This window comes from Argiope bruennichi, chromosome 8 (genome assembly GCF_947563725.1).
Source record: "Argiope bruennichi chromosome 8, qqArgBrue1.1, whole genome shotgun sequence".
NCBI lineage: Eukaryota > Metazoa > Arthropoda > Arachnida > Araneae > Araneidae > Argiope > Argiope bruennichi.
In genome coordinates, this window is record NC_079158.1 from 7,311,189 (window position 1) to 7,323,343 (window position 12,155).

Here is a 12,155-nt window from a genome sequence, read left to right on the forward strand (position 1 = left end):
AAAAATTAGCAAGCAGATGACTCTAGCATGTGAGAGATGATCAAATGGTAGCTAAAAAGGAGGATGCAGCAAAAAAGGAAAATAAATTTAAAGTAATTCTAAAAATATCATTTGTAAAGTATAATTAAATTTAGCACCCGTTATAATACAAAGCGGCTCTTTTGGGATTTACATAGTAATCCGCCTCACCGATCTTTTATACGACATATGAATCAAATAAATATAAATAATGATGACTAAAAATAATAAGAAATTTTCTTCTCTCAAGTACGAATTTAAAAACAACTATTTTATAATAAAATTTACAAATTATAAATATTTTTAAGATGCAGAAAGTAAAAGTAGTGTATTCAAGGACAGATTACATGGCTGTCTGTATGTCTACTTTCTTCAGAGAATATATGAATCGTATTCATGACACCGTTTTTAATATATCGATTTCACATGAACTTTAATTCAAGGTAAATAAATATTATTGAAATTTAATCATACAGAGGTAATAAAAAGTTTCAAGAAATGCTATGTATCTGAACAGATTTAAAGAAATAATAATTTTATAAGTATTTCATACAGAACGATTCTGAACTCATGGACAAAATATCAAGAGGAAATAGAATGAGCTAACATAAACATTTTTTGAATAAGAATAAATAATTAGAATGACTCAGAGAGGCACAAATGTGGAAATGGATGTGAAAAGAAGCACAAAATTCTTTCTTGCCGTAATGATCGCCCACACACGGGGTTCTCAGCGCTGTAAGGGCATGCCCGCAAGAACGAATATTATATAAGAAATTGGATCTCCGAAAATTTCAATTCCAATTGCTACTTCTTGACCTTCGTTGATTACTGTCACAAAATCGAAGTATTTTGTGAAGAGAAATTCAGTGTGGTGGGGGAGATGAGAGTCTCCAATCTAATTCCAGAATTTAAGAAAGTGTATTAGTGATCAACAGATTTTTCCATGCCAAAAATTATTATATTCCCTAAAATTTCAAGTATAACCAATAATGCATTTTGATCCAAGCTATAAGAAAATTATTAACTATTTTAAAAAAAGGACTTGTAGTAGTTTTAGATAATGCAGCTTGAAAAAATTTGGCTTCATGAAGGTGCTTAGAATTTTTTTTAAAAAAACAGTGCTTTAGAGTATCAATGAATGAGTTTCGTTGCAATAATCCTTATAATTAGAGTTCGAAATGCATCCACTAATAGAAACAGAATAGAAAAATTGAATGCATTCTATTGAAAGCGTTGTCTCTTAAATAGCATTGACGGAGCTACACGCTTGTGAAGAATGCCTGGCGTCCTTGAAATTTTATTCGCCAATGACTCTGCAAAGCATGTGACATTATAGAACATGTACTTTTGAGACGTTATAGTATAACCTATCAAAAGAAGAAACGAGTGTCAACAATTCTGGATGGGAAAAATGCTTGCATTCTGTATCTTCTGTTTGTACTTCAACTTATCCTACACGCAAAAAGAGTCTGCGCCATAAAGTTTATCAGAACAAATTATTATATACATTAAAGGCCAAAAGTAAATACAAAAATTAACTCAAAAACGCTTTTTTTTTATTAATTCTCTGAAAATTAGATTATTTTAATCAAAAATGGAAATTGGATCTAAATCATCAATTCGGGAAGTACTAATAGTGTTATAAAGAAATTAAGCCTACAATAAATGCCAAAAATTTCTACACATTCCTTGAAAATTAAAATATATTTTAGATGTAATAATAAAATTTCATTTTGATTAGAATATATGTACCAGTACTTGGTAATGTTACGATTTTTTTATGTTCATATTTTTAATAAAAATAATTATCTTTTTTATCACAGTAATAAAAGAGATTTTTAATTAGACGTTTATTAATTTATTTTTGAATTATAATATCTTTTTTCCCTCATTTGCTTTGGCAATTTCGAATACCAAACGGCCACAAAAATAAAATTGATAAGAGTGCTTACGTTCTCGCCAAGCTTGGTCATCGTAATCTCATATGGATAACTCGCCACGGGGAGCTTAGTGGGCAGTGGAATGATAGGCCAAGACGGAAGCGCCTTTTCAGGGAGAACACCATCGATGCGTTCGTATCCGACCCTGTCCAGGTAATCTTTTTTCGGCCTTGCTAAGTATTCTATGCGCTCAGACAATCCGAATTTCTTTTTTTCTCCCTGCCTTTTTGCTTCCTGTCTTTCGTTTGAGGAGAAAAGCTCGTCAGATTCACATTCCGAAGCTGTTAATCCATCCCTGTCAGTGGTACCACTTGATCGGACTGATCTCGGGGTTGATGCAGCATCCTCAAAAGTGGTTTCGCGTTCCTGGCTTGAGTTCTGCATTTGCATGTAGTCAGATATTGAGGATTGTGATGTGGCTTCTTCATGGTTCTCGTCACAGACTTGTGTAACCTGCTGAGATTCAGGGTCTTTGACTTCTTCTGACATGCTGTTTGCTGTATTTATGGTTCTGATATTCTGTTATAAAGCGTTTCTAATTGAAACACACTTTTTGGATGTTTAGATTTTTCTGTCTGATGGTGCAAATCGCTACTTCTGTTTCAGTATATAACACATTCAATAAAGTTTCATTGTTTCGAATAACAATTAATAAATAACAAGTAATGCCAACAATGCGTGCAGCACTTTTTATTTTGCATAGTTTTCAAGTTTTGTCTAAGAAAGCTATGACAATTCATTTTTGAAATTTGTTGAATAATCGGTCATCGTAAACGACTAGCTAGTTCTCAGATAAATCATTTGGATATAAATTTCATGACCATGATTCCACAAAATTGACTGATATTAACTCTTATTTTAATTACATAAGTCTTACATGAGTTTAAGTTTATCTGTCTTCTAAAATTCGCGATATTGTAATATTACTTTTTTTATTTGACTTGTAAACTAAATAGATTTTATGCTAGCGGACTGATTTTGCAATGTTGCACATTAAATACCTTTAGATTCATAAAAAGAGGATAGCAAAGAAGCTTTATACACACAACTAATATCCATATTACATTGTACTATTAACAAATAAATTAGGATTTTCATAGTTACCAGACTTGACATTTTTGGATATGCAAGTAATCTATATCATTTAACATATATATTATTTTAATAATAACAAGGCCAAGGTTTTAATTGCCATTTTTGGTCTCGTATGAAAATAAGAAATTGTCATTTTCCTTTCTGAAATAAACAAAATACTGCAATTGGTTGACTAGTGGTATTGTAACTTTCTCGTATAGGAAGTTAGCAAAGTATTGTAATCATTATTAATGTCGATGAGTCTCCACATTTTAGACTTATCTATTTCTTAAAAAAGCTGCTTTTGGCATTATATCCGCTCTGCATCATATACGGGCAAACAAAGTATAATATGCTCAGGCATATTATTTTTAATATCAACTATCGTTTGTGGCTTATGATTTGCAATCAAATTTTCTGTCTATCGATACGTATTTTCATGCGATTTGATCCTTTTTGCTCATTGCTTCCAATTCATTTTTGACAAAGATTAGCGAAATTATCTTTTCTTCTAATGCTTGCGATTATTTCTGAAATATCCCATTATTAAATGTAAAATCTTCAAAGAAGGAGCGCCATGTTTTGAACTCGCAAGAGTCGAAGTTATAAATCGAGGCAATGCGGCAAGAGGCATTTCTGCAAGACTTTCCGGTCCCAAAATTGTATTATGGAGGAAAGTCTCCTCAGCCAGCGTGACAATTCGCATCTGAAAGGCGCATCGATCTGAAAAGGATTTTTTAATGATTCTGAATGAGAGTTTAGCTTGGATTAACCTTTTTTCTCCGATTTAAATTCCTTAATACATTTAGCTCAAGTGCTCGATATATCATAAGGATTTTTCAGTAAAGTACATTTTAATCGAATGTCCTGCTTTTATTTCTTATCGTGGTCACTTTTTCAATTCTTCGTCCCTAACTATGCAAGACTTGGGGAGTGAAGAAAAACCACTCTAACATATTTAATTCCTTAAAAGTTATACAGGTTTGTTTTTTCATGTGTATTTAACCTTGTATTTTTCTTTATTTGGTTAGTATATTTTTTGTCCTATTTTGTCCTATACATTTATGCTACTCTACCAATTGTTCCTAAGTTTTTAACTATTTTGTTATTACCACTTGATATACTTTTAACCATAAACATGGCTCAGATTAGTCAAAATAGCTACTTTCACCAAAAAAAGTCTTGCATAATCGTGTAAAATATTGTTTGAAAAGATAACAAATAGTCAATTATGTTCATATACTTGCAAAAAATTCTGCACTTTTCATAATGGATTCTATTTTCTAGAATTACTTCTTCTTCTTCTTCGGCACTACAGGCCATGAAACTTACACCATCCCTACCTATCCAGCGCCAAGATTTCCAGTTTCCGACACCCGCCTGACTGAGGTCTTTTTTCAACGTAGTCAAGCCACCTAATGTGTGAGGGACCGCTTTTCCTGACACATATACTCTAGATAAATGTCAACTTTTTTGCTGTTTTGAAGTTCTTTAATTTTGAAAGTGTACGATAAGCTTTGATAATTTTAATGTGTTGGGCTTTGTTAGGTTTTGTGCATAGTTCATGATTGTAAAGTATTCGACATACATCATTTTCTTTTACAGCACCATAGATTTTCCTTAAAATGTTCTTTTTAAATTTGAGCAGTTTATCTTCTGCTGCTTGGTTAGTGTCTAATACTCACAGTCACTCAAAATAAGTGGCCGAATCAGGGTCTTATAATAATTTTTTTTAAGAATCTTTCAACTTTATTCACTTACTAATCCATAACTAATTTATCTTTTAATTTTCATTATTTTCTATTTTCTCAGAAAAATTATCCTCTGAATTATTATTCCTATATTTTGCTAGAATTATCGGCTAAAATTATGGCTAAAAATTCTAAAGTTTAATTTATCTGGAGTAAAATGCATTTAATATAAATAGGGAAGACATTTAATATTAATTCAAATACTTAAAGAAAAGTGAAAATTTTAACCTCTAATAAAATTTTAAAAAATTATCTTTCTGCTTGTTTCTAACATTTTTTGTTAATAATGTAATTGTTAAAAATATTTTGTAAATAATGTAGTTGTTAGAATATTTTTTAACAATGTAGTTGTTAGAATATTTTTTAACAATGTAGTTGTTAAAATATTTTAATGATGTAGTTGTTAAAATATTTTAATAATGTAGTTGTTAGAATATTTTGTTAATAATGTAGTTAGAATATTTTGTTAATAATGTAGTTGTTAGAATATTTTAATAATGTGGTTATTAGAATATTTTAATAATGTGGTTATTAGAATATTTTAATAATGTAGTTGTTAGAATATTTTAATAATGTAGTTAGAATATTTTAATAATGTAGTTGTTAGAATATTTTAATAATGTAGTTAGAATATTTTAATAATGTAGTTAGAATATTTTGTTAATAATGTAGTTGTTAGAATATTTTGTTAATAATGTAGGTGTTAATTTACGTATAAACTCCAGATTTTCTGAAAACATTACTTTTTGTGTATATTATTTATCTCAAAGTATGCTTATTCTTATTCTTTTGCTTAAAACTCTAATAAATTCTATGATTCTTTTGATTTTTTTTAATTTATAGATTTTGTCATGGAAAATTAAATCCTTTTAACTCTGGATGATTTAAGTTTAAATAATAGTTATATAATATAAATAAATATTCAACAATACTTTTTTTTATTTCATTTTTGTTAATTTTTAGTTAGTAATGCTAGAAAAAAACTTATTGCCAAAACAAAAAAATAGGTTAAAAATATTTCATATTTTCAAAAAAATGTGAGAAAAATATTTTTCAAATAAATCGATTACTCTTATGATAAAATATTAATAAATTTGAACAATCCTATGTAAATAATAGTTTCTATATTATTTTTCTTTTTTATCTCCTCCTTCCCTTAACTTTAAATGGTTCGAAATACTTTAAAGTCTTGAAAAAATAGCACACTTTCTTTGACTTTCCGTCTTTTAAATATTTTTTTTCATTTGTAATTTTTTACCAGTCATGGTTAAAATGCTTTCAGATTTCAAACATAAGAATAATCCCACTTATCTTACAATATTGTTCAAACTGTGAGTTTAAGGTTAATCAAATAAATCATTTACGATATGAAAATAAATTTGTTTTTTGTGCATTATAAAATATAACAGCAAAGAATTATTTTACCTTTAAAGAAAAATTCATTGCAAAACTATTATTTCAGGACAGAACATTTTTTACTCTATCAAACCAGATCGGCTAAGCTCTTTGGCAGTCAGCTGTAATTCTTCAATTTGAATCTTTATTCTAAATTACGAAAGTCCGTATTAACATGTGCGTTATAAGATCTACTTCTACGGAAAAGATGTAGATAGATAGGAAGGTCAAGATCAAATCGGGCTTTCAGATTTTCCGCAAATTTTGTGTTTAGCTTCATTGTTAGTTAGACGAATAGAAAGTGCATTTTGCAATATTTTCTTTTGGCTAATAGTGCTCAAAATCTGCAACCAATCTACTAATTTGCTATCAAGTCAACATAAAAAATTATTCATTTGTCTTTGTATGATTAAGTTATCGTTTTCATATGAGCACGAAACGACAGATCGACTGGCATTCTGGATGTAGACGTATTCTTTTGAAAATTTGATCATATTTTTAATTTTGATGGAAAAAAAAAACCTCAATTGAAATTTTATTTTCCTAACTCTGGAGTTATTTTAATGCCAATGAACGATAATTGCACTAGTTAAGTATATTTAATTTACTACAAGAAATATTTCAAAATATGTTCTAATGAATAAAACGTTACAAAGGAAACTAAAAAAATATCTGTAAAAATTTGTATCTAAATATTACACAGTCATAAACCACTTTTTGATTTTGAAAAGTTTTATGGTTGCATACAAAAGTAAAATTCACAACGGAATTCTGTTTATAAGCTGTTGGAATTAATACGAGTTTAAAATTAGAACTTGGTTCATATTGATAGTCATCTGGAATGTTTTCAACACTTATTTCATTTTTTGCATTTCACTATACTATTCAAAATGCGTATTCGTCGAATCGATACGCATTTTGGGCCACTTTAAACTGTTGGATCAAAAATTTGATACTTCTGTGATTTTGGAATCAAAACAAGATTGATTTCATTTATCTAACTTGATATATTTATGATTATCGTGTTCGCACACGATCATAATGCCAAAATTTTTAATTGGCAGCTCGGAGAGCTTTGAAATGTGTAAATTCATCATTATTCACCAAGGCAGATTTTTTTTGACGATATTATTTTTGGATGCTTCATATAAGATAAAATATAATAATTCATATAGACTATTAGATAATCTGATGAAACACCATCTAGTTTGAGAATCTCTTGAACGCCCAGATCGAATGCAAGGGCTTTCATCTTGAGGCTGGAACGCAATATGTTAAGCTGACAATGCGAGCGCCCCAATATCAACGGACACAATGCATGTCCTTCCCGGAATGTCACGTCAGCTCCCACCGTCTCTGTCTCCGCGCTAGCTGAAAGGACTGATCGAACCACGGTTTCGGTAGACATCAGTATGTCAATGGGATTCACAGCTCGCCTGCCCTTATTAGCCTCTCGTAATAAGTGGGTACAAGTATCATTTCTGATTCACTAAACGCTGTAGACAATGGCCCCCTTTCGCATAAAGTAGAGGGATGGGAAATTGCCATGAGTCGAAGTTCCGCATGAAATCAACTTAGTGGATGCCGAGCAATTTGTTTAATTTATTCCTGGATGAAATTTGAATTTTAAACTCTTGGTCGTTCATTTGGTCCTGATTGTAAAATATAATTTTGCAGGCATGTGGCGACAACATTTATTAGTGCATTGTCGCTCTTTTCGAGGGTCGGTTCGGTTGTGTTGGAAAGCAAATTAGTTAGCTTCGATTACCGAAATATATTCCGAATTCCTTAGAGCGTGAATGAAATCGTGAATGACTCATGCGTGAATGAAAATTATATATATATTAATTCATCACTAATATGCTACATAATATACATAGTTAATATACAGTATATGTTCAGCATATTTTGATGATATTAATGCGTCTTATATCCGATTTTAGTAGATCGAGTCATTTCTTCGTAACCCAAATTGGAAGTTTGACTTTCAGAAAAGGAAAAAAAAATATTACTTATTTATTTCGAAGTGTATGAAAGGACACGAAACCAAAATCTTTGGATTTATTTCGCTCTTTGAATTTATGTTGTAAATCAATCTCCCTAGGGAGCATCTGAAATGTGGCGATTAGAAGCTTCTGGAAGGGTGGTTGATTCTCGTCATCTTGGAAGTTACGGAAATGGTGTGGAGTAGCTACCCCTCTACCAATGAGGGAAAGTGCCTTCTGCGTGAGGAGTTGTACCAGAGCCGGTGACAGCAGGATTCAACATTAGTTCCCCTCAAGGGTGTCACAGCATCGTAATACATCGTTAAATTTAACATGATGATTAAATACACAGAAGGTGCACTTTGTCTTCAAATGCGTAAAAGTCCTGAGCCATACATAATTCAAATTATATAATAATGCTGAAGGATCTCTTGGTCTTCATTTCTATTTAAAGAAATAAAATTTGAACGCACAATTTTATAATAACTATTTGATCAGAAAAATGATAGTTTGCTGATATTTCAAAGAGAAATCGAGTGTTTAGGCATTGATCTGAGAGAAAATTTAATTATTAAAATGGTCAAGAATCATGATTTAATAATCAATGACAAAGGCTCAAAACATTTTTCAAAGCTGTCGGATAGCTTAGGTTATATACTCAGAAGTTGCTGACAGAATAAAACTCAAGTGGCTTATCAATATCATAGAACTTCAAATTTCACAAGAAACATTTAACAAAAAAGATGTATTCACCAACTAAATTTATGCATCAGTTCACTTATGTATTAGGAATTATTTTGTCCACTTAAATGATATGATTCAAATTTACTCAAAATCACAGTGTTGATTTTATTAAGCATTTTAAGCTAAATAAAAATTTTTAATTCCGTCCATTTTAAATAGAGAAATCATAAAATGGAAAAATGGTGGAACGCTGTAAAGTCTGTAAAAGAAAGTCAGAGCTTTTAGATGATTTCAATCGATTTATCACCCAAATATGAGGGAAAAAACTTATCTTCAAAAATGAAGCTAATGTATACTAGAAAATTTGCGACTGTTAAGCATAATAACTAGGCAAATTTCTTATCTGATACTGTAAAATCTGATACTTTTGACTCGTTTTTATAGAATGATTAGAGCCAATGCAGCGATTTTTGGAGAAATATAAATGCATATATATGGTGATAATTATACCACAACATTGAAGGACAGTTTACGAAAAATTATAGAATTTCATTTTGTGACAACCGCGTTTCGTACTGGCCCTGTTAATTTAATGTTACTCGCGATGCACGATTAGAAAAGAAAAGTTTTTATTTTTCATTCATTTTGGCATCTTAGTACCTTAAGATCGATAGAAATGTCGATTTTTGAATTTTGAGTTTACAATTACCTTTGAATCTGCTTTTGATTGAATCGTCTGTTAAAAAAGTTTAGATAAATGTTTTGCGATATACGAAATTATTTTGTGGACACGTTATAAAGGTCTACAACCCCTTCGACGATTTTATTCTAGGCTTTTACTAATAGACCATCATTTTTTTTATATATATTGAAGTAAAGCAAAATATTTTTTGAAACTCTATTTTTATTCATTGTCAGTTTGTAATCTTGATTATGTCACAAGTCTCTCTATGTTCATTTCGGTGTTTTCAGCTTAGACCATTTTTGAAAAGACAAGAATTTTCAAATTTCTAGCACAATTTACTGATTACTTTTATTTAGAAAGATTTCGTTATGCTGCGAGTTAACTGAAAGATGTATTGTTTTAATACGTACGGTAAGAGATGAAAGGCACGCAAGTCAAATTTTTCAAGCGAAATAATGTCAAATACGGTTCTGCATTTAAGTGCAGAATTCCTTAGAACCAAAATGAATGACTCTGTGAATGTTTCCTAGAACATCTTAGTTTCAACTACGTAGAATTTAAAACTGCTTTTTACACCACAGTTTCACTTCATATAAAAAAATTTTGTGATTAATAATCTTGTATAGATGTTTTTAATCTATTTTTATTTGTTTTTCTAGAAACTTTTGTTTCAAGATGAGTTTTTCGATTTGTATTTTATTTAAATACTTTATTTAAATATAAATATTTATATTTTATTTAAATATATATTTATATTTCATTTAAATACAATTATTTTTGGTATTAATAAATATTTTATGAAAAGAGCAATGATTTTCTAAACATATTGACTATAAAAATGTTAAAAATAACACTATCTCTTTCATTTTATATTTAAATGCATTTAATAATACAGAACGGAACAATATTATTGACTCCCGAGGATAACATCATTTCTAAATATCAAACTGAAAAATTCTAAGTTTGAAAATGATATTGATTCGCATTCACAAACTCTCAAAATGATAGAATGACAAAAGCTCAATATTTTGATGAATTGGCTTCAAAATTTCAACACAATTCTAAAAATAAATCCATATACTTAACATCGGCCATCTGTTTGTTTGCATTTTCTTTTTCAGTTATCGTATCACATGAACAATGATGAACGACAGAAGACTTCCTGTCAATGAATTTCCTTCAACATTTGGCGGAAGTCGGCAAATTTGATGAAAAGGTCGCATGCCAAATGTTGGTAGTGACTTGTTGAGTTTTTGAATTGGAAATTTGAATTGATCATAGATAGGTAATTAAACACAATTTTAAATATCGGGGACGAATTTTTTACGTCCAATCATTTCTCTTAGAATAAGAGAAATTGGGAGAAAATGAACAAAAAAATCAAAACATGGTTTTAATTTACACTGTAAATTCCAAAAGAAAGTTAGATACAAGTTAAAATTATTGAGAGGAGATAATTTCGTGATGGAAGCACTTCGAATTCTCACTGGAATTTTGAAAAGCGTTTATCAAAATTCAGCCTGAATGAAAGAAACTTTACGTAGTAAATTTTAAAAAAAAGCTCTGTAAAATTAAAGGTTGAATGTGTCATGAGCATAAATGACTTGATGGTTTTGAAAAGATTGATCAACGAATTTAGTTTAGTAGTTAGCGAATTAAGTATGACGAATTTCGTTTACAAATGTTAGAATTAATACGATTTTAAAATTAGGAATCAATACCATTGGGGAGATTAAAATAATCTTAATAACCAGAGGTAACGTTACGATGCCTGTTTTCTCAAACAGTTACATTATATAGTATGGTTTGCATCTAGTTTTGTAGAATCGAATTTGCATCTTTGATTCATTTTCTTTAACGGACACCAGAATCTGCTACATCATAATTTTGATATGGACCGTACAACAAATTTCTTTTTCTTTGCTTGATTTTTTTATAGTTATATTCACAAACAAACAGACATAATTTGAAAAATGATTTTTTTTTTCATATTCGGAAAGATTTAAAACGCGGAAGTTATCAAAATCTCGAAGTTGAATTTCTTGACGATTACAATACTTTATAGGGTTCGCATCTGAAAATGTATACAAATTTATTGAAAAGCGAATTAAAAACACATTTATATAAATTATCATAAATAAACTATTTATTATTTTAATTATTGGTTACTTTTTAATCTTTAATTAATAACTTGTCATGTCAAATATCATAATATCTTAAAATAAGGTGTGCGTGTGTTTTTTTTTTTTTTTTTTTTTTTGAAATGCACTTTTAGATAATATCGGATAAATAGTTTTTCAAATTTCTAGTGATTTAATCATTTAACTTATTATAAAGATCAATGCATTAATATAAAATGTTTTCAAGCGGAATATGCAGATGAACAAAATTTCACAGCCTCTAGCATATCGGGAAGTGAGAGAAAAATCAGTTACAGAATTTTATTTTTCCAAACATGTAGCAAAACAATTTAAATAAAACCATTTTCAAAAGTAGAGAACACGAAACAACCGAAAAATGTTCTCTTTTTCGAATGTTTCTGTTATTCAAGAACTTGAAGAAGAAAATGAAACAGGCAAACTGTCTTTGGCAAAATAATTTTAATGGTCAAAAATACATA